Source organism: Bombina bombina, chromosome 2, assembly GCF_027579735.1.
Source record: "Bombina bombina isolate aBomBom1 chromosome 2, aBomBom1.pri, whole genome shotgun sequence".
Taxonomy (NCBI): domain Eukaryota; kingdom Metazoa; phylum Chordata; class Amphibia; order Anura; family Bombinatoridae; genus Bombina; species Bombina bombina.
This window is the reverse complement of record NC_069500.1, coordinates 854,107,440-854,132,572: the sequence shown is the minus strand read 5'-3', so window position 1 is coordinate 854,132,572 and position 25,133 is coordinate 854,107,440.

The following is a 25,133-nucleotide window of genomic DNA, read 5'->3' as shown; positions in this document are numbered from 1 at the left end:
ATCCATGAGTAAAAGATACATTGTTCTTTGAACCTGGTGATAGTCTCCAGCTCTTCCCACATATGAGGAGGGAAAGAATAACAGTGTCCCAGCTTAGTTTTGGTGAGTGTATGCAGATACCGATGCTGAGTCTCCCCTGCAGACGGAACAATCCAACACGGACCACCAGGATCACAACTCAGATCCGATAGAGCTATACATGAGCGGGCATCAAGTAAGTAGAAAACCTGAATAGTCTGCGCAACTCTGAAATGCAGGAATTAATCTGTTTGGGTATGAACGTCTATGAGGGACCCCTCATAGACGTTCAGTAGGCAATTGGGACGAGACAGAAGCTATCCAGATGATACCTGACTCTGATGCTAACGAGAAGTGCATAACTTGCATGCGGAAATGCACCGTGCTTTGTCCCATGCCTCCCGGCGAGATCACTTGTGGGTCCCATTGCAGTGTGTTCCGGGGCTGTGCTGAAATGAGGGTAAGCCCTGTAAGTTCACCCTACCTGGGGATACAGCAGCAGAGGTCTCCAAGCATACCTCCATATGTTCCGCTGAGTCCGCAATCCCTGTATGCACTTCCTCTATATAACTATCAGGGGCAAGCGGCATGCGTTGGGACCCAAGAGCGCCACCACTCTCCCCATCTAGATAAACAGGCACTGTTTGAAGCGATTGCAGGACCGAGCTACTGCTGCGGCCGGTTAGGGAACTGTTCAGTGCGTTGTGCAGTGCGTCTCCCAGGGCAGCGTGGTGCCCATCAAGTAAGCCATGCAGCTCCTCCAAAAAACCAATGGGTATCTTCATGATGTCCGTATGTCGGTAGCGTTTTGGCAGGCAGATGATATACGGTAGGTCATGCAGCTTCTGACATCTAGCACTTTGTGCCACTAACGACAAGGCCCCAAGGAGCCTCGCCGGCGGGTGTTGAAGAAGGCCTCAACCTTCTGATGTGCTCCGAGCACTCAAAACTGCCAATATCTCTTCAAATTTAGGCTCATCAGATGTAGGTTCATAAGGTGGTTGGAGAGCTGTTTATGTATCCAATGTTTGAGCTGTTTGGAAGGCTATTTCAGGCGAAAATAGATAAAACGCAGGAGCAGAATGGAAATATGCAGCCTATCATGGCTGTCACCCGGAAGTTCCCCCCTATTTGTGTAATTTTCATAACACAAATATCCAAACAAATGCACCACGAAATTTAGAGAAAACAAATAAAATACAGACTAAATCAATTTCCTTTAAATTACCTGAGGGTTTAAAAAAAAAAATGTGTCTATAGCGTGCTGGAGAGGGTCAGGTTTAGCACAGCTCCACAGCGTGCTACACTTACCTATAACAAGCTGTGGAGCCGCGCTAACCCTGACCCTTCTACACAGAGCCAAGGGCTGCGCTAATAGTAGGTTTAGCATGCAAGGGCTCTGTAAAGAAGGGTCTGGATTAGCACGATTCTCCAGTTCACTAAAGGTAAGTATTTAACATGAGAGGTAAACTTTTTCACCTGTAGCAAAGGAACATTAATGAAATAAAATGTAAATGTTCCATTAATATTCATGTATTCATTTAGTTTAAAAAAATACCAAATAGCATGGGCTCCAAATATTTTGTAAACAGTGATTTTTGAATATTCTGTAAGAAAGATTTGACCAACAACATTTTTTGCCCCTGTACTCCTCTAATTAAGGTAGTGTTATTTTTAAATTCAGAAACTGTTGGCACACTGATATTTGTACTATGTTTAAGTGTTAGCACTAACAGCAAGATAGCATTGTTTGTTGTCATGTTCTTTACCATTGGAATTCTCTAAATGCTGATTTTACCTATAGAATAGCGTGTTTTTTGCACAGGGTTGTTCCCTGCATTTAAGTATGTGAAAGAGATGCATATATTACAGAAAGGCTCACAAATTATCATCATTTAAAAATCACATGAAACAGAACGTATTGAAGGAAAAAGACACACAAATAAAGCTTTAAATAGCATTCAAAATTGTTCTGAAAAAATCAAACGCTGAAATTATGAAGAAAAATAAAATTTCTTTGTGCACACAGTAGAAATCCTAAAAATAAGGCACTGCACATGTAAAAAATTTTGTTAGTGAAATGAAAAGAGAAGGCTTTTTTAGCACTCCCAAAGAAGTCTAAGGAGAGAGGGAGTTAGCAAGCCCAAGTCTATCGCTGGTGCATTAACTTTTTACTTTCAACTTGTAATACAAGTGCTAACATGGGCATGTTAAAATATGCCTATAGGTTGCAAACAGTGGCTGAGAACAACATTAGTGCACTATAACTATTTGTTGTTCACCAGTTCCCCACTACAACCACAGACTGCTGGAATATATAATTGTTATTTAATTTACATTTTCCCTACTTGTGCAAAACAAAAATTAGTGTTGTCCATGGAAATCAGAGAGGATCTACAGAACCAATCGTTCTGGCTAGTTTGTGTCTGTGCTGTCCTATCTGATCAGACAGTCAGCCTGGAGCAGGCATTTAACATAAGCATGATATACTACAGGGAGCAGCTCACATTCTATGTTATGTTAAAATGAAATGGAAAAGGCGCCACATAGTGCAAAACATGCAGGATAGATTACACTCACGCGTGGTAAAGCACTAAACGTAGTGCTTACTAGGAAGGCCGGATCTTCGGAGTTGCCCGGCAAACTAGCATCTCGACTCACTAGGCAGGCCGGATCCTCTGAGTTATGTACAACAGTTTGCCACTTACCCACATTCTGCAATATTCATCTGTACACACACTGCGATATGTGTATAACATATTTTACCAGGAAGGATACATTGAGATTTCTCTTGTTTTCAAGTATGTCCTGGGTTCACAAAACATTGTATTGATACAATAGGGTACAATAAAATACAAAAACAATATTAATACATAATATATGGAAAATTTAACATAGAACAGGTAGGAAATATATAATCAACCATGACAGGTGCATTCTGTTTTGAGATATGCAGAGAGGGACCTCTTAAAGGATATTAGGCTTGGGGAAGGTTTTAAAGTGTGCGGGAGGTCGTTCCATAATTGTAGTGCTCTGTAGGAAAAGGAGGATCGAGCTGCTTAATTTTTGTATGGAGGCAGACTAAATAATGTGCTGGTACTGGATCGGAGGTTATGGGAGGTGGGAATAGCCGGGGAGAGCATTCTGCTCAGGTAGGGTGGGAGCTTCCCAGAAAAGCTCTTAAACACAAGACTGGAAAGATAGAGGGTGCGTCTGGATTCCAGCGACAGCCAGTTTAGTTCTTTTAGCATGTCACAATGGTGTGTCCTGTAATTACATTGTAGCACAAAGTGGTAGAACGAGTTATACAGTGTATTAAGTTTATTAAAGTGAGTTTGCGGTGCAGGTGCATATACTACATCCCCATAATCTATGATTGACATCAGCATTTGCTGTACAATCTTTTCCTTTACTGTAGGGCTGAAGCAGGATTTGATTCTGTACAAGGCACCTAGTTTTTGATAGAGTTTAGATGCAAGTTTTTCTATGTGGAGGCTAAAAGATAGATTGGGGTCTAACAACATACCCAAGTATTTGAAAGAGTTGACTGCGGTCAGTGTGCCATTTGATTTTGTTTTGATGCGTAGATGGGAATTTTGTAGTTTGTGTAATTTAGGTACCGTTCCAAAGATCATTGTGACAGTTTTCTCAGTATTTAGGAAGAGTTTGTTTTTTGAGATCCACTTTTTTACCTCTGAGAACTGGTATTGGAGCACTGCCTCAAGCTGCAGCAGATTGGATTTGTGACACACGTGACTGGGAGAGGGAGGAAGTCGCTGTCAGAAATGGAGACATGCTGTGATCGATCCGATACATATAATCAAAACCAGGTTAGCGGATGATCATCAATACCTGAATTTTTTTAATTTTAGCAGTAGTATGTTGTGGTCTACTGTGTCAAAGGCCTTTGCAAAATCAAGGAAAATAGCTCCAGTTAGGTATCCTTGTTTTATGCCAGTTTGGATGTCATTGCAAACTTTTAGGAGGGCAGTTGTAGTGGAGTGATTCGGGCGAAAACCTAATTGAACAGGGGTCAGATAGTTAGATTGTTGGTAATACTCACATAATTTGCATATGGACACATTTTTCTAAGATTTTTGACAATACTGGGAGCAATGATATTGGGCGATAGCTAGTAACCAAGGTTAACTCACCACTTTTATGGCTAGGCACTACTCCTGCAATCTTCCAAAGTTTGGGTATGTATCCAGACACCAAGGATTCGTTAATTAGAGTTGTGACAGGTTTAGCAATTGCCGGCGCACTGAGCTTCAACAGCATTGCTGGAATTTGATCAGGTCCAGACTGGTTTTTCATTTTTAGATTATTAAGGTGTTTCTTAATGACATTGATGGGTATAGGTCTAAAATTGAACTTCTCTATATTGGGTCTTTGCAGATTTAGTTGGGCCTGATCCACATTTGTAGTTTCAGGATGCGTGCCATTTATTCGTTTGTCAATCAGGGTGGTAGAGCATCCGACAAAATAATTGTTAAATGCATTTGCTACATATTTATTATAACATTTTCAGTTCCATTAGAGTTCAGACTAAACAGTGACATTTATTTATTTGTTTTCTGACAGAAGAAAATAATTCATGCATAGTTTGTGCATTGTCAAACTACTTCATAAACTTAGATTCTACTCATCTGCTATTTAAATCTTATCTTATGGACAAGCGTTTAGTTTTATCTACATTATAGTCTGACTCTGCCCTAAAAAGAATTGCTGTTCTAGTGTCTGGGCTAAGTAGAATATATAAATATTATAACCATATGGTTGTAGTGCTTGTGCACTTTCCTTCTAAAATAGTTGTTTTAGCATTTAAAGATGGCATACATCAGTGAAATCACTTTGTTAAAGAATGCAGAAGCTTGTATGCATACTTGTAGAAGAGTGATATGTGTCTATTATCTTGGAAACTAATGCTTTCCCTAGTCTCAATTTGCACTTCACATCCTGTGCAAAATGTATTACCAAGTGCAACCTTGCCCTGGATTCATTTTCTATTAGCATGTGCATTAGTTTTGTAACAAATGCACATTTGTTTTTTAAATAGTTTTTATTGAGGTTATAAATACAGTAAAACAGATAATTGGTATTACAAAAAAACAGAAAGATATGTAAAGAGCAGAGCATATCAACCGCTTTAGCCACAACATATAATCATATCTGTTACTTCACAATAATACTGAACATGTTATAGAAAAACCTCACATTTTCTACTTTTTATCCAAGGAAGAGTATAAATCATATGAATTTAAACCTGTAGTGGTGTACATTGGACATGTGAAAGAATAGTATATACGTTTCCCAAATACTTGGAAATAGAGTAAAAATCTTAAGATAGGAAATCATACTATGTATTATAAGGTCTAGAAAATACAATCATATTGTGTTCTGTTGTGGAAAAATCTATCTGAATGTAAAATTTATATTGAAATAGAATAATCTACATATAGACCCAGAGTGATGCAATAAACAAACAGCAAGCTGTGACTCGTAATAAAAAAAAAGCTGTATATTTCTAGGTAAACTGCGCTATGGGACCATAAACACAATCCCCTAGAGTCAGAGTCCTATATGGGGGGAGTGAAAGGGGGAGCGGAGATTATATAGCATAACAAGGATTCACCTGAATTCTCTGGTAACATCAAGAACCTTATTCAGCCCATCATAGCATATTGAGATGTATGGGGGAATTGACAATTATGTAAAGTTTCAGCCTACAACTAGTCAACTGCTGCTGGTATTACGGATAGCTGGCAACCTACCCCAATGCTATCATTAATCAAAAGGTCAAAATGTTCAGTAAATAGAGGATACACAATATGAAATAAAGTTTAGAAGATGAAAGAGATATTCCAAATCAAAGTAACTACATTGTAATGATGTACCTGTCTCTATAACAACAATGTATAGTATGGACTGCATTAGTACTAATAGTACTATATACTATAAGTAACTAGTAAGCAGAAATATATCGGTATGAGGAATGATAAATCTTATTGACTGGGTGTGGGCCCTACACCCAACAACAGATGACCCATATAGAAAAACAAGTGCCCATAACCAAATGGGGAATTATGTAATGAGCTCTGTAAGTTTTAATACCCAACTAAGAGTGTGAATTTATAAGGTACACCTAGTAATTAGTGATGTCGCGAACAGTTCGCCGGAGAACAGTTCCCGGCGATCATAGCTTGTTCGCGTTCGCAGCGGCGGGCGAACATATACGATGTTCAATCAGCCCTCTATTCATCATCATTGAGTAAACTTTGACCCTGTATCTCACAGTCTGCAGACACATTTCAGCCAATCAGCAGCAGACACTGCCTCCCAGACCCTCCCAGCTCCTGGGCAGCAGCCATTTTAGATTCATTCTGATCCTGGATTCTTAGTGAGAGGAGAGATAGTGCTGCTGCTGCTGATTTTATAGGGAAATTGATAGCTAGGCTAGTGTATTCAGTGTCCACTACAGTCCTGAAGGACTCATCTGATCTCTGCTGTAAGGACAGCACCCCAAAAAGCCCTAGAACAGTAGACCAGAAGCATTGCCCACTACCTCTGCCATTGCAAAACTCCTATGCTGCTCTTGCCGAATACACTTGTGATGAGGAGATTGCTGTTTCTGAGCCCTCTGAAGCTGTAACAGGTAATTTAAATCTATTGGCACCTGATTCTCCAGGTAATATAACACAGGAAAGAACTGCAGATGTGTTTTTGAGAAAAAGACTGTTAGTGGGTGACTCTATTTTGAGGAATGTGTATTTAGGTGAAAATAAAGGAGAAACAAGGGAGGTTAGATGTCTTCCAGGAGCTACTGCTCACAGGGATAAGAATCGTATTTTGAGAATTGTTAAGGCAGCAGGAAAGGGAAGTGAGTTAGATGTGATTGTTCATTTAGGAACAAATGATCTGGCTAATAATCATGTTGCTGCTGTTCAGAAAGAGTTTTGTGACCTAGGTAATCATTTAGAGACTGTGGCATCAACTCTATCATTTTCTGCTATTTTACCTGTGTATGACCAGGAAGCAGGAAAGATGGAGCGGATAACAACATTTAATTCTTGGTTAGATAAGTGGTGCAGGGAACGAGGATTTGGTTTTATTGGCCATTATAGCTCTGTTTGGAAAGATACTAGGTTATTTAGGAGAGATGGCTTGCATTTGGATGCTAAAGGAACAGAGTATCTGGGAGAGGAGTTCAAATACTTTATTAGAAATCATTTAAACTAATAAAGGGGGGTAGCATTAATATATCCACCTGCCCCCCACAGCATGCCAAAACTGTTAGTCCAAGTAACAATTCTAGAAATTCTAGTAGAAAAATTCTTCGTGCCATGAGCACAAATGCTCGCAGCTTAGGAAATAAATTACCTGAACTCATTTCAATAATGACTAGGGACAACTTGGATTTAGTAGCTATAACAGAAACATGGTACAATGATTTGCATGACTGGGACATAGTCATACCTGGATACAGGTTATTTAAAAAGAACAGAGTAGGAAAGAAAGGTGGAGGAGTTGCTTTGTATGTAAATGAAAATATAAAGGTTACTGAAATTATAGGAACAAATGATGAGGTGGAAAGTATTTGGGTGACTTTGGAAATTGGAGATAAAAATGTTTTTAGAATAGGGGTTGTATATAGGCCTCCATTGCAGGATGAAAAACTGGACAATCTGTTATTAGATGAAATAACCAAAATGACCATGAAGGGTAAGGTTATAGTACTGGGGGACTTTAATTTGCCAGATATAGACTGGAAGATTCCTTCTGCTAGATCGGCTAGAAGCAGGTATATTCTTGAATCTCTGCTAGGGGAATCACTTGAACAATTAGTCAAGGAACCAACTCGTAAGGAAGCTATATTAGATCTAATACTTACAAACAGTGATACAGTTTCAGATGTGTCTGTAGGTGAGAACTTAGGATCCAGTGATCATCAATCTGTTTGGTTTAGTATTCATGTTCAGGAACTGTCCACCCAGACTAAAATAAAAGTTTTAGACTTTAGGACGGCAGATTTTTCATTAATGGGAGAATACCTAAAAAACTATTTAAAGGGGAAAAATCTTATTACAGGGGTTCAAGAACAGTGGGAATTTGTGAAAGGTGCCATTTTAGATGCAACTGCACACTGTATTAGACATGTCTGTAAAAGTAAAAGAAAGCGGAAACCAATTTGGTTTTCCAAAGAAGTAGCACATGCTGTAAAGACAAAAAAGATAGCTTATAAAAATTACAGACACACACAAGCAGATGATGATATGAAAATATGGAGACTCCAACAAAAAAAGACTAAGCAGTTAATTAGGAAGGTTAAAGCTCATGCAGAAGAGAAGATAGCACAGTCAGTAAAACATGGGGACAAAACATTCTTTAGATATATCAGTGAAAGAAGAAAAAATAACGTAGGAATAGTAAAATTGAAATCAGTTGATGGTAGAATAATAAAAGGAGATAAGCAGATTGCAGACTGTCTCAATGATTACTTCTGTTCTGTTTTCACTAAAGATTGTGAAGATACAATGTCTACATTAAGGGATGCTACGCAAAATAGAAACAAGCTTAACAGTAATCTTTTTACAGAGGATGAGGTTTTGTTAGCATTATCAAAAATAAATGTTACAAAGGCAGTGGGTCCTGATAATATTCATCCAAGGGTTTTAAAAGAACTTCGATCAGTGCTAACTGTCCCATTAACTGATCTGTTTAATCAGTCACTATTAACAGGAGCTGTCCCAGATGATAGGAGAATAGCAAATGTAATACCTCTTCATAAAAAGGGCAGTAGAGAAGAATCTGGCAACTACAGGCCAGTTAGTTTAACTTCAGTAGTAGGGAAATTAATGGAAAGCCTCTTAAAAGAAAGAATTATGACTTACATAAAGACAAACAATTTAGAGGACCAAAATCAGCATGGTTTTACTTCAGGGAGATCATGTCAGACTAATCTAATTGACTTCTTTGATTATGTAACAAAAGTATTAGACAAGGGAGGAGCAGTTGATGTAGCATATCTAGATTTCAGCAAAGCATTTGACACCGTCCCACACAATAAACTTATTCACAAACTATATCTCCTTGGTCTAGATTCAAAAATTGTGAACTGGGTGGAATGCTGGCTTAAGGACAGAAAACAAAGTGTCTTAGTAAATGGAGTTCATTCAGCAGAGGGGGCTGTAACTAGTGGTGTTCCTCAGGGGTCAGTTCTGGGGCCTGTTTTGTTTAACATATTTATCTGCGATATCAGCAAAGGGCTACAGGGGAAAGTATGTCTCTTTGCAGATGATACAAAAATTTGCAACAGAGTGGATGTTCCAGGGGGGGTAGACAAAATGAGAAGTGATATACAACAATTGGAGGATTGGACAAACGACTGGGATCTAAAGTTGAACACAGCAAAGTGTAAAATAATGCATTTAGGGAAGAAAAATCCAAATGTTAATTACAGACTCAATGACACTTTACTGACTGTTACAGATGAGGAACAGGACTTGGGAATTATTATTTCAGATGATTTAAAACTTAGTAAACAATGTAGTAATGCAGCGAGTAAGGCTAGCAGAATGCTTGGATGTATTGGTAGAGGTATTTGCAGCAGAAATAGTAAGGTTCTTATGCCACTTTATAGATCATTAGTTAGGCCTCATCTTGAGTATTGTGTGCAGTTCTGGAGGCCATATCTTCAGAAGGATATTAACAAACTTGAATCTGTGCAAAGGAGGGCTACCAAAATGGTACATGGTCTAAAAAATAAAACCGGGATAGGCTCAATGACCTAAATATGTATAGCTTAGAGGAGAGAAGGGAAAGAGGTGATATGATAGCAACTTTCAAGTACATTAAAGCTTTTAGTAAAACTGAGGCTGTGGGTATTTTACATAAAATGGAAAATTCAAGAACAAGGGGTCATGAGCTCAAGCTAAAGGGTAGTAGATTAGGGTAGTAGATTCAGGAGTAATTTGAGGAAGCACTTCTTTACAGAAAGAGTGATTGATTTATGGAATAAACTTCCTCAAGAGGTAGTAGCAACAAACACTGTGGGGGACTTTAAAAATGCATGGGACAAGCATAGGGCTATCCTACGAACTAGATAAGTTTATACTGTTAGGTAAGGTCGGGCAGACTTGCTGGGCCTATGGCTCTTATCTGCCGTCAATATCTATGTTTCTATGTTTCTATGTTTCTTTTCAGGGCTAGAACATCAGTCATTTTTTTTTCTTGGTAAGCTATTAGCAGTTCAGTTGCCTGCCTGGCACTGCCAGCCTGTGTGTCAGGCTCACAGCATATACTGTGCCTACTTGCTCAGTGCCACCAGTCATATCTGGTGTAACATTAGTGTAAATTTAAAAAAAAAATGTTTACATCAGTCTGCTAGTGTAATCTAATTTCAGTTGCCAGGCCAGCCTGCCACTGCCAGCCAGCCTGTGTGTCAGGCTCACAGCATATACTGTGCCTACTTCCTCAGTGCCACCAGTCATATCTGGTGTAACATTAGTGTAATTTTTTTAAAAAAAAACTTTTACATCAGTCTGCTAGTGTAATCTAATTGCAGTTGCCTGCCTGCCAGCGTGTGTGCCAGGCCCACTTGCCAACAAGTGCCACCAATCATATTTGTTATAACAGTAGTGTAAATATTTAAAAAAACAACTTTTTTGACTGTAAAACATCAGTCTGCTATTGTAATCTAATTGCAGTTACCTGCCTGCCTGCCAGCGTGTGTGCCAAGCCCACTTGCCAACTAGTGCCACCAATCATATTTGTTATAACAGTAGTGTAAATATTTTTTAAAAAAACTTTTTTGACTGTGAAACATCAGTTTGCTAGTGTAATCTAATTGCAGTTGCCTGCCTGCCTGCCAGCGTGTGTGCCAGGCCCACTTGCCAACTAGTGCCACCAATCATATTTGTTATAACAGTAGTGTAAATATTTAGAAAAAAAACCTTTTAACTGTGAAACATCAGTCTGCTAGTGTAATCTTATTGCAGTTGCATGCCTGCCAGCGTGTGTGCCAGGCCCACTTGCCAACTAGTGCCACCAATCATATTTGTTATAACAGTAGTGTAAATATTAAAAAAAAACTTTTTTGACTGTGAAACATCAGTCGGCTAGTGTAATCTAATTGCAGTTGCCTGCCAGCGTGTGTGCCAGGCCCACTTGCCAACTAGTGCCACCAATCATATTTGTTATAACAGTAGTGTAAATATTTAAAAAAAAAAAAACTTTTTTGACTGTGAAACATCAGTCTGCTAGTGTAATCTAATTGCAGTTGCCTGCCTGCCAGCATGTGTGCCAGGCCTACTTGCCAAGTTAGTGGCACCACTCATATTTGTTGTAACAGTAGTGTAAATATTTAATAAAAAAACTTTTTTGACTGTGAAACATCAGTCTGCTATTGTAATCTTATTGCAGTTCCCTGCCTGTCAGCGTGTGTGCCAGGCCCACTTGCCAAGTTAGTGTCATCACTCATATTTGTTGCAACAGTAGTGTAAATATTTTTTAAAAAAACTTTTTTGACTGTGAAACATCAGTCTGCTAGTGTAATCTAATTGCAGTTGCCTGCCTGCCAGCGTGTGTGCCAGGCCCACTTGCCAACAAGTGCCACCAATCATATTTGTTATAACAGTAGTGTAAATATTTAAAAAAACAACTTTTTTGACTGTAAAACATCAGTCTGCTATTGTAATCTAATTGCAGTTACCTGCCTGCCTGCCAGCGTGTGTGCCAGGCCCACTTGCCAACTAGTGCCACCAATCATATTTGTTATAACAGTAGTGTAAATATTTTAAAAAAAAACTTTTTTGACTGTGAAACATCAGTTTGCTAGTGTAATCTAATTGCAGTTGCATGCCTGCCAGCGTGTGTGCCAGGCCCACTTGCCAACTAGTGCCACCAATCATATTTGTTATAACAGTAGTGTAAATATTAAAAAAAAACTTTTTTGACTGTGAAACATCAGTCTGCTAGTGTAATCTAATTGCAGTTGCCTGCCAGCGTGTGTGCCAGGCCCACTTGCCAACTAGTGCCACCAATCATATTTGTTATAACAGTAGTGTAAATATTTAAAAAAAAAAACTTTTTTGACTGTGAAACATCAGTCTGCTAGTGTAATCTAATTGCAGTTGCCTGCCTGCCAGCATGTGTGCCAGGCCTACTTGCCAAGTTAGTGGCACCACTCATATTTGTTGTAACAGTAGTGTAAATATTTAATAAAAAAACTTTTTTGACTGTGAAACATCAGTCTGCTATTGTAATCTTATTGCAGTTGCCTGCCTGTCAGCGTGTGTGCCAGGCCCACTTGCCAAGTTAGTGTCATCACTCATATTTGTTGCAACAGTAGTGTAAATATTTTTTAAAAAAACTTTTTTGACTGTGAAACATCAGTCTGCTAGTGTAATCTAATTGCAGTTTCCTGCCTGCCAGCGTGTGTGCCAGGCCCACTTGCCAAGTTAGTGGCACCACTCATATTTGTTGTAACAGTAGTGTAAATATTTAATAAAAAAACTTTTTTGACTGTGAAACATCAGTCTGCTATTGTAATCTTATTGCAGTTGCCTGCCTGCCAGCGTGTGTGCCAGGCCCACTTGCCAAGTTAGTAGCACCACTCATATTTGTTGTAACAGTAGTGTAAATATTTAAAATAAAAACTTTTTGGACTGTGAAACATCAGTCTGCTAGTGTAATCTAATTGCAGATGCCTGCCTGCCAGCGTGTGTGCCAGGCCCACTTGCCAAGTTAGTGGCACCACTCATATTTGTTGCAACAGTAGTGTAAATATTTAATAAAAAAACTTTTTTGACTGTGAAACATCAGTCTGCTATTGTAATCTTATTGCAGTTGCCTGCCTGCCTGCCAGCGTGTGTGCCAGGCCCACTTGCCAAGTTAGTGGCACCACTCATATTTGTTGTAACAGTAGTGTAAATATTTTAAAAAAATTTTTTTTTACTGTGAAACATCAGTCTGCTAGTGTAATCTAATTGCAGCTGCCTGCCTGCCAGCGTGTGTGCCAGGCCCACTTGCCAAGTTAGTGGCACCACTCATATTTCTTGTAACAGTAGTGTAAATATTTAATAAAAAAACTTTTTTGACTGTGAAACATCAGTCTGCTTTTGTAATCTTATTGCAGTTGCCTGCCTGCCAGCGTGTGTGCCAGGCCCACTTGCCAAGTTAGTGGCACCACTCATATATGTTGTAACAGTAGTGTAAATATTTAATAAAAAAACTTTTTTGACTGTGAAACATCAGTCTGCAAGTGTAATCTAATTGCAGTTGACTGCCTGCCAGCGTGTGTGCCAGGCCCACTTGCCAAGTTAGTGGCACCACTCATATTTGTTGTAACAGTAGTGTAAATATTTAATACAAAAACTTTTTTGACTGTGAAACATCAGTTTGCTATTGTAATCTTATTGCAGTTGCCTGCCTGCCAGCATGTGTGCCAGGCCTACTTGCCAAGTTAGTGGCACCACTCATATTTCTTGTAACAGTAGTGTAAATATTTAAAAAAAAAAAAAACGTTTTTGACTGTGAAACATCAGTCTGCTAGTGTAATCTAATTGCAGTTACCTGCCTGTCAGCGTGTGTGCCAGGCCCACTTGCCAAGTTAGTGGCACCACTCATATTTCTTGTAACAGTAGTGTAAATATTTAATAAAAAAACTTTTTTGACTGTGAAACATCAGTCTGCTATTGTAATCTTATTGCAGTTGCCTGCCTGCCTGCCAGCGTGTGTGCCAGGCCCACTTGCCAAGTTAGTGGCATCACTCATATTTGTTGTAACAGTAGTGTAAATATTGAAAAAAAAAACTTTTTTGACTGTGAAACATCAGTCTGCTAGTGTAATCTAATTTCAGTTGCCTGCCTGCCAGCGTGTGTGCCAGGCCCACTTGCCAACTAGTGCCACCAATCATATTTGATATAACAGTAGTGTAAATATTTAAAAAAAAACTTTTTTAACTGTGAAACATCAGTCTGCTAGTGTAATCTTATTGCAGTAGCCTGCCTGCCTGCCAGCATGTGTGCCAGGCCCACTTGCCAAGTTAGTGGCACCACTCACATTTGTTGTAACAGTAGTGTAAATATTTTTTAAAAAAACTTTTTTGACTGTGAAACATCAGTCTGCTAGTGTAATCTAATTTCTGTTGCCAGGCCAGCCTTCCACTGCCAGCCTGTGTGTCAGGCTCACAGCATATACTGGGCCTACTTCCTCAGTGCCACCACTCATATCTGGTGTAACTTTAGTGTAATTATTTTAAAAAAAACTTTTACATTAGTCTGCTAGTGTAATCTAATTGCAGTTTCCTGCCTGCCAGCGTATGTGCCAGGCCCACTTGCCAACTAGTGCCACCACTCATATTTGTTATAACAGTAGTGTAAATATTAAAAAAAAAGTGTGTTGACTGTGAAACATCAGTCTGCTAGTGTAATCTAATTGCAGTTGCCTGCCTGCCAGCGTGTGTGACAGGCCCACTTGCCAACTAGTGGCATCAATCATATTTGTTATAACAGTAGTGTAAATATTTAAAAAAAAAAAAATTTGACTGTGAAACATCAGTCTGCTGTTTTGTGTCAGGTTCACAGCGTATACTGTGCCCACTTGCCCAGTGCCACCACACATATCTTACATATCTTGTTTAATAGTAGTGTAAGTGTACATTTAAAGAAAATAAACTTTTTGGATTGTGAAACATCAGTCTGCTTTTTTGTGTCAGGCTCACAGCGTATACTGTCACTGTGCCCACTTGTCCAGTGGCACCACTCATATTTTGTTTAATAGTAGTGTAAGTCTACATTTAAAAAAAAATGACAGGCAGAGGCAGGCCACCCCGCAAGTGCCGTTCTAGTCGTGGTGCTGTGATTCCCTTTGGCCATAGAATAATGCCCAGTGTTAGGCCACGTACCATGGACACGAAACGTTCTGCTGAAATAGTTGACTTTATAACACAAGACACCCAATCTTCTACAGCTTCCGCTCATCACCTTGATGCACCATCTACCTCCAGCTTAGCTTCAGGCACCTCTGAAGTGACCAGTGCCACTCGCCCGCCTGCCACCACCACCAACACTAGCACCACAGCGGCTTCACTTGATCTGTCAGAGGAGTTATTGACACATCACTTGGAAGAAATGAGTGATGCGTAACCATCATTGACAGAGGATGTAGATAACAGTGATATGTCTCAGTCAGGCAGCAGTACAGACATGGACGTACGGTGTGATGATGATGATGTTGTACCCACTGCTGCTTCCTTTGTTGATTTGTCAGATACAAGTGAAGCGGTTGATGATGATGCGTCCGTGGATGTCACGTGGGTGCCCGCTAGAAGAGAAGAAGAAGAGGGGGAAAGTTCAGATGGGGAGACAGAGGGGAGGAGGAGACGAGTTGGAAGCAGGGGGAGGTCGTCGCAAGGAGATAGTGGCACAGTCAGACAGCATGCATCGGCACCCGGGGTCAGCCAGACAGCACGCCAATCAATACATGCTGTTACCACCACCAGAATGCCGTCATCGCAGAGCTCAGCAGTGTGGCATTTTTTTGTGTGTCTGCCTCTGAGAACAGCGATGCCATTTGCAACCTGTGCCAAAAGAAACTGAGTCATGGGAAGTGCAACACCTACCTAGGTACAACTGCTTTGCGATGGCACATGATCTCACATCACAAATGACGATGGGATGAACACATCAGTAGTAGCAGCACACAAACTCAAAGCCGCCATCCTCCTCCTGGTCCAGCATCTTCAGCCACGTCAACCACTGCAGTACTCCTTGCCCCCTCTCAACCATCCGCCACTCAGTCTCTCTTACGTAGCAGTTCCTGGTTATCTGCCCACAGTCAGGTGTCTGTCAAGGACATGTTTGAGCGTAAGAAGCCAATGTCCCAAAGTCACCCCCTTGCCCGGCGTCTGACAGCTGGCTTGTCTGAACTCTTAGCCCAGGTCAAATACAGCAACGTTTCGGGCTAACAATAAGCCCTTTCTCAAGCCTGTATTTGACCTGTGTTTAAAATAAAAGTCACTTTGCTCACTGCTGGAGGCTGCCTTCTTCTACTTGAATTGTTTGGGCTTGGTCAGCCCTCTCCGTGCACTAGTGAGTAGTGGGTGCTGTATCCATCTTTATTCATTTGAACTCTTAGCCCGCCAGCTTTTACCATACAAGCTGGTGGAGTCTGAGGCGTTAAAAAAAATTTTATTGGGACACCGCAGTGGAAGGTACCCAGACGAAATTTCTTTTCACAAAAGGCAATCCCCAACCTGTACTCTATTGTGCGAAAGGAAGTAATGGGATGTCTGGCACACAGCATTGGCGCAAGGGTCCATCTGACCACTGATAGCTGGTCTGCAAAGCATGGTCAGGGCAAGTATATCACCTACACTGCGCATTGGGTAAACCTGCTGACGGCTGACAAGCATGGAATGCGTGGCTCTGCAGAGGAGTTTGTGACACCGCCACGACTTGCAGGCAGGCCTGCTGCTACCTCCTCTACTCCTCCTACTCCATCCTCTTCCATAACCTCTTCCTCAGCTGAGTCCTCTTCTGCTGCTGCGTCTTGCTCCACATCAATGACACCCCCCCCAGCTCCCCAGGTACTATTCAACATCCCGGATACGGCAGTGTCACGCCGTCTTGGGGTTGACTTGCCTGAAAGCAGAGAGTCACACCGCACCAGCACTCCTGTCACCAGCACAGGTGGATCAGTGGCTGACTCCGCACCAACTGGAGATTGGCAAAGTTGTTTCTGACAATGGAAGTAATTTGGTGGCGGCATTGAAATTGGGCAAGTTGACACATGTGCCGTGCATGGCACATGTGTGTAATCTGATTGTACAACGCTTTGTGCATAAGTACCCATGCTTACAGGACATCCTGAAGCAGGCCAGGAAGGTGTGTGGCCATTTCAGGCGTTCCTACACTGCCATGGCGCACTTGTCAGATATCCAGCGGCGAAACAACCTGCCAGTGAGGCGCTTGATTTGCGACAGCCCGACACATTGGAATTCAACACTCCTAATGTTCGACCGCCTGCTCCAACAAGAAAAAGCTGTTAACGAGTATTTGTATGACCGGGGTGCTAGGACAGCCTCTTGGGAGCTGGGGATTTTTTTGCCACGTTACTGGATGCTCATGCGCAATGCCTGTAGGCTCATGCGTCCTTTTGAGGAGGTGACAAACCTAGTCAGTCGCACCGAAGGCACCATCAGCGACATCATACCATTTGTTTTCTTCCTGGAGCGTGCCCTGCGAAGAGTGCAGGATCAGGCTGTAGATGAGCATGAAGAGGAAGAGTTGTGGTCTCCATCACCACCAGAAACAGCCTTATCAGCATCGCTTGCTGGACCAGCGGCAACGCAGGAAGAGGATTGTGAGGAAGAGGAGTCAGAGGAGGAATGTGGCTTTGAGGAGAAGGAAGACCAAGCACAACAGGCATCCCAGGGTGCTCATTGTTGTCACCTATCTGGTACCCGTGGTGTTGTACGTGGCTGGGGGGAAGAAGATACCTTCAGTGAGATCAGTGAGGATGAGGAACGGGACATGAGTAGCTCGGCATCCAACCTTGTGCAAATGGGGTCTTTCATGCTGTCGTGCCTGTTGAGGGACACTAGTATAAAAAAGATGAAGGAGAACGAACTGTACTGGGTGTCCACGCTACTAGACCCCCGATATAAGCATAAGGTGACTGAAATGTTACCGAATTCCCGCAAGTCGGAAAGGATGGAGCAGTTCAAAAATAAATTAAAAAGTATGCTTTACACAACATATAAGGGTGATCTCACAGCACAACGGGAATCTAACAGGGGAAGAGATGAAAGTAATACTCCTCCTCCCATGACCATGCCAGCAAGGACAGGATGCTTTCCAGACGTGTTGTTGATGGAGGACATGCGGACCTTTTTAACTCCTATGCATCGCCACAGCCCTTCGGGATCCAGCCTCAGAGAACGACTCAACCGACAGGTAGCAGACTACCTTGCATTAACTGCGGATCTCGACACTCTGAGGAGCGATGAACCCCTTGACTACTGGGTGTGCAGGCTTGACCTGTGGCCTGAGCTATCCCAATTTGCAATCGAACTTCTGGCCTGCCCCGCTTCAAGTGTACTGTCAGAAAGGACCTTCAGTGCAGCAGGAGGTATTGTCACTGAGAAGCAATGTCGCCTAGGTCAAAAAAGTCTTGATTATCTCACCTTTATTAAAATGAATGAGGGATGGATCCCGAAGGGACTGACATTGGGCGATACATTTGAGTAAAAAAGGCCTGATGAGATGAGCTGCTTCTGTTTCATGAATTCCTGTTTTGTTGTTGGATCCCTGGCATCTGAACTCGGCTTGCTGATTGACCATTCTTCTGGATTCCCCTTTTTGCTTTATAAAAGATTGGACTGCTTTCCTGGCTACTGACCCTTGGCTTGTATTCTGACAATTCATTTGTATCCTGTATGCTTACTTGGCTACTGTGTCTATCACCATGCTGTGAGAAGTGAAAGCTTAACTGGCTGCTGAGTCTAAGCAACTATACTGTGACATCTGTTTATCCTGAAGCCAAGTACCTTTGCTGTGAGTACCGGTATACTTCCTTGGCTGTTGGTACTAAACTCCACTGCTGTAAGAACTGTATGTTAATCTGCCTGCTGAGTCTAAGCAACTATACTGTGATATCTGTTTATCCTGAAGCCAAGTACCTCTGCTGTGAGTACCTGTATACTTCCTTGGCTGTTGGTACTAAACTCCACTGCTGTAAGAACTGTATGTTAATCTGCTTGCTGAGTCTAAGCAACTATACTGTGACATCTGTTTATCCTGAAGCCAAGTACCTCTGCTGTGAGTACCTGTATACTTCCTTGGCTGTTGGTACTAAACTCCACTTCTGTAAGAACTGTATGTTAATCTGCCTGCTGAGTCAAAGCAACTATACTGTGACATCTGTTTATCCTGAAGCCAAGTACCTCTGCTGTGAGTACCTGTATACTTCCTTGGCTGTTGGTACTAAACTCCACTGCTGTAAGAACTGTATGTTAATCTGCTTGCTGAGTCTAAGCAACTATACTGTGACATCTGTTTATCCTGAAGCCAAGTACCTCTGCTGTGAGTACCTGTATACTTCCTTGGCTGTTGGTACTAAACTCCACTGCTGTAAGAACTGTATGTTAATCTGCCTGCTGAGTCAAAGCAACTATACTGTGACATGTGTTTATCCTGAAGCCAAGTACCTCTGCTGTGAGTACCTGTGTACTTCCTTGGCTGTTGGTACTAAACTCCACTGCTGTAAGAACTGTATGTTAATCTGCCTGCTGAGTCTAAGCAACTATACTGTGACATCTGTTTATCCTGAAGCCAAGTACCTCTGCTGTGAGTACCTGTATACTTCCTTGGCTGTTGGTACTAAACTCCACTGCTGTAAGAACTGTTTGTTTATCTGCTTGCTGAATCTAAGCAACTCTACTGTGAAATTTGTCTTCCTGAAACTAAGTTGCCTTACCGAGATACTGGCGTATGCTCGGCCTGTTCCTGAACCAAAGTTGTCTTACCGAGATACTGGCGTATGCTCGTCCTGTTCCTGAACCCAAGTTGCCTTACCGAGATACTGGCGTATGCTCAGCCTGTTCCTGAACCCAAGTTGCCTTACCGAGATACTGGCGTATGTTCGGCCCCTTCCTGAACCCAAGTTGCTATACCAAGATACTGGCGTATGCTCGGCCACTTCCTGAAACCAAGTTGCCTTACCGAGATACTGGTGTATGCTCGGCCCGTTCCTGAAACCAAGTTGCCTTGCCGAGATACTGGCATATGCTCGGCCTGTTCCTGAAACCAAGTTGCCTTACCGAGAGACAGGCGTATGCTCGCCGCTCGGCCCGTTCCTGAACCCAAGTTGCCTTACCGAGATACTGGCATATGCTCGGCCCCTTCCTGAACCCAAGTTGCTATACCGAGATACTGGCGTATGCTCGGCCACTTCCTGAAACCAAGTTGCCTTACCGAGATACTGGCGTATGCTCAGCCCGTTCCTGAAACCAAGTTGCCTTACCGAGATACAGGCGTATGCTCACCGCTCGGCCCGTTCCTGAAACCAAGTTGCCTTACCGAGATACAGGCATATGATACCAAGTACCCTGGCTCTAATACCCGTGTATGCCCACTTTGATCCTAATATCAAGTACTCGTAAGGGTCGTCTGTGTCTGTTGAAGGACTTCTGCTTGAACTGTTCTTTTACAAGACTTTCATTTGTTTATTATCAGTTTGGAATATAACCTCAATGTGCTGTACCTCTTGTTTTCCTTGCATTACCATAGTAAAGTTACTTTAACAAAAGCCCTTCTTTGTTCTGTGTTTCCATTCTGGTATACTGAGTCCTACTCACCTCTTCACATCCTCTCAGCTTAACTCAGCCATCACCTTGCACATGCTCCAAACTCCTGAACCTACTCAGCCGAGCATGACAGATTAAACTGCTAAGAATAGTACTACTTAACACACCACTCATATCTGGTGGCACAGTAGATTGCACGCGCAGTGCCCCAAATTTGAAGTAGGAGGACCGACCAAGCATCTTTTTCCATCTCCCGGTTCCTAAAAATTATCTCCGGGTTCCTAAAAACGATGCCATACCTGTACTCGATTGTGCAAAAGGAAGTCATGGCTTATGGGGTCTTTCATGCTGTCATGCCTGTTGAGGGTCAGGGCCCCTCGTATAAAAAGGCTGAAGGAGAACGACCTGTACTGGGTGTCCAAGCATCTTTTTCCATCTCCCGGTTCCTAAAATCCATGCCATATACACGTCCCCTGATAGGGGACATCGCAGTGGAAGGTACCCGGCCACAATTTCTTTGCACAAAAGGCAATCCCGGACCCTAACCTGTACTCAATTGTGCAAAAGGAAGTAACCTTACCATGGGTCCCAGACCGCACGTCTTGTAATTCTCTGTCTGGGAAATTATATATCTATCAAATCTATCTATTTATCTATCAAATCTATCTAACTATCAATCGTATCTATAAAATGTATATTGCATCTATTGATCTATGTAATTTGTATCTATCAAACGTATATTGCATCTATTGATCTATGTAATTCATATCTATCAAATGTATATTGCATCTATTGATCTATGTAATTCGTATCTATCAAACGTATATTGCATCTATTGATCTATGTAATTTGTATCTATCATATGTATATTGTATCTATTGATCTATGTAATTTGTATCTATCAAATGTATATTGCATCTATTGATCTATGTAATTTGTATCTATCAAATGTATATTGCATCTATTGATCTATGTAATCTATGTATCTATCTATCTATCAAATCTATCTATCTCGTGGCCGGACTGTTTTGTGACATCCACTTGTGTTTCGGCCAAATTTGAAGTAGGAGGACCGACCAAGCATCTTTTTCCATCTCCTGGTTCCTAAAATCAATGCCATATACACCTCCCCCGATAGGGGGAGTAACAGGTATTAAACTGCTAAGAATAGTACTACTTAACACACCACTCATATCTGGTGGCACAATAGATTACACACGCAGTGCCCCAAATTTGAAGCAGGAAGACCAACCAAGCATCTTTTTCCATCTCCCGGTTCCTAAAATCCATGCCATATACACGTCCCCTGGTGCCGCAACTACCTCTGGGAACCTTACCATGGGTCCCAGACCGCACATCTTGTAATTCTCTGTCTGTGAAATTATATATCTATCAAATCTCTCTCTTTATCTATCAAATCTATCTAACTATCAATCGTATCTATCAAATGTATATTGCATCTATTGATCTATGTAATTCATATCTATCAAATGTATATTGCATCTATTGATCTATGTAATTCGTATCTATCAAATGTATATTGCATCTATTGATCTATGTAATTCGTATCTATCAAATGTATATTGCATCTATTGATCGATGTAATTCGTATCTATCAAATGTATATTGCATCTATTGATCTATGCAATTCGTATCTATCAAATGTATATTGCATCTATTGATCTATGTAATTCGTATCTATCAAATGTATATTGCATCTATTGATCTATGTAATTTGTATCTATCAAATGTATATTGCATCTATTGATCTATGTAATTTGTATCTATCATATGTATATTGTATCTATTGATCTATGTAATTTGTATCTATCAAATGTATATTGCATCTATTGATCTATGTAATTTGTATCTATCAAATGTATATTGCATCTATTGATCTATGTAATCTATGTATCTATCTATCAAATCTATCTATCTCGTGGCCGGACTGTTTTGTGACAGCCACTTGTGTTTCGGCCAAATTTGAAGTAGGAGGACCGACCAAGCATCTTTTTCCATCTCCTGGTTCCTAAAATCAATGCCATATACACCTCCCCCGATAGGGGGAGTAACAGGTATTAAACTGCTAAAAATAGTACTACTTAACACACCACTCATATCTGGTGGCACAATAGATTACACGCGCAGTGCCCCAAATTTGAAGCAGGAGGACCGACCAAGCATCTTTTTCCATCTTGAGGTTCCTAAAATCCATGCCATATACACGTCCCCTGGTGCCGCAACTGCCTCTGGGAACCTTACCATGGGTCCCAGACCGCACGTCTTGTAATTCTCTGTCTGTGAAATTATATATCTATCAAATCTATCTCTTTATCTATCAAATCTATCTAACTATCAATCGTATCTATCAAATGTATATTGCATCTATTGATCTATGTAATTCGTATCTATCAAATGTATATTGCATCTATTGATCTATGTAATTTGTATCTATCAAATGTATATTGCATCTATTGATCTATGTAATTCGTATCTATCAAATGTATATTGCATCTATTGATCTATGTAATTCGTATCTATCAAATGTATATTGCATCTATTGATCTATGTAATTCGTATCTATCAAATGTATATTGCATCTATTGATCTATGTAATTTGTATCTATCAAATGTATATTGCATCTATTGATCTATGTAATTTGTATCAATCAAATGTATATTGCATCTATTGATCTATGTAATTCGTATCTATCAAATGTATATTGCATCTATTGATCTATGTAATTCGTATCTATCAAATGTATATTGCATCTATTGATCTATGAAGCGAGCGTAACCCTTACACTACCTTATCGATACAACATTATACCTGATGTTTTAAAGCATGTTATTCCAAACAATTTAGGAATGTTAGGTGATTTATGCCCTTTATGGCTTAAAACCAGACTCTGCATCAACTATGTAATTTTCCATGGGAGTTTTGCCATGGATCCCCCTCCGGCATGCCACAGTCCAGGTGTTAGTCCCCTTGAAACAACTTTTACATCAATATTGTGGCCAGAAAGAGTCCCTGTGGGTTTTAAAGTTCGCCTGCCTATTGAAGTCAATGGCGGTTTGCCCGGTTCGCCGGTTCGGAAACAGTTGCGGAAGTTCGAGTTCGCCGTTCGTGAACCAAAATTTTTAGGTTCGCGACATCACTACTAGTAATTAGCTGTTTGGAATACACAATCAAACCTCTTTCATCTGTATCTTGACACATTGAGAAAGAGGGCATATTAAGGTGATGTTTATGTCAGCAGGTAAATACCACTTGTAAAACAAAAGAATATATTTAGGAGCGCTCAAGGCTAAAGGTAAAAGAGGTATAAATGTGTGGCTCTATATAGATACTATAAATGACCCAAGATACAAGGAAAGTTACATATTTATTTTACCAAAGATATAGAAATATATACAGGGAGTGCAGAATTATTAGGCAAATGAGTATTTTGACCACATCATCCTCTTTATGCATGTTGTCTTACTCCAAGCTGTATAGGCTCGAAGGCCTACTACCAATTAAGCATATTAGGTGATGTGCATCTCTGTAATGAGAAGGGGTGTGGTCTAATGACATCAACACCCTATTTCAGGTGTGCATAATTATTAGGCAAATTCCTTTCCTTTGGCAAAATGGGTCAAAAGAAGGACTTGACAGGCTCAGAAAAGTCAAAAATAGTGAGATATCTTGCAGAGGGATGCAGCACTCTTAAAATTGCAAAGCTTCTGAAGCGTGATCATCGAACAATCAAGCGTTTCATTCAAAATAGTCAACAGGGTCGCAAGAAGCGTGTGGAAAAACCAAGGCGCAAAATAACTGCCCATGAACTGAGAAAAGTCAAGCGTGCAGCTGCCAAGATGCCACTTGCCACCAGTTTGGCCATATTTCAGAGCTGCAACATCACTGGAGTGCCCAAAAGCACAAGGTGTGCAATACTCAGAGACATGGCCAAGGTAAGAAAGGCTGAAAGACGACCACCATTGAACAAGACACGCAAGCTGAAACGTCAAGACTGGGCCAAGAAATATCTCAAGACTGATTTTTCTAAGGTTTTATGGACTGATGAAATGAGAGTGATTCTTGATGGGCCAGATGGATGGGCCCGTGGTTGGATTGGTAAAGGGCAGAGAGCTCCAGTCCGACTCAGATGCCAGCAAGGTGGAGGTGGAGTACTGGTTTGGGCTGGTATCATCAAAGATGAGCTTGTGGGGCCTTTCGGGTTGAGGATGGAGTCAAGCTCAACTCCCAGTCCTACTGCCAGTTTCTGGAAGACACCTTCTTCAAGCAGTGGTACAGGAAGAAGTCTGCATCCTTCAAGAAAAACATGATTTTCATGCAGGACAATGCTCCATCACACGCGTCCAAGTACTCCACAGCGTGGCTGGCAAGAAAGGGTATAAAAGAAGAAAATCTGATGACATGGCCTCCTTGTTCACCTGATCTGAACCCCATTGAGAACCTGTGGTCCATCATCAAATGTGAGATTTACAAGGAGGGAAAACAGTACACCTCTCTGAACAGTGTCTGGGAGGCTGTGGTTGCTGCTGCACGCAATGTTGATGGTGAACAGATCAAAACACTGACAGAATCCATGGATGGCAGGCTTTTGAGTGTCCTTGCAAAGAAAGGTGGCTATATTGGTCACTGATTTGTTTTTGTTTTGTTTTTGAATGTCAGAAATGTATATTTGTGAATGTTGAGATGTTATATTGGTTTCACTGGTAAAAATAAATAATTGAAATGGGTATATATTTGTTTTTTGTTAAGTTGCCTAATAATTATGCACAGTAATAGTCACCTGCACAC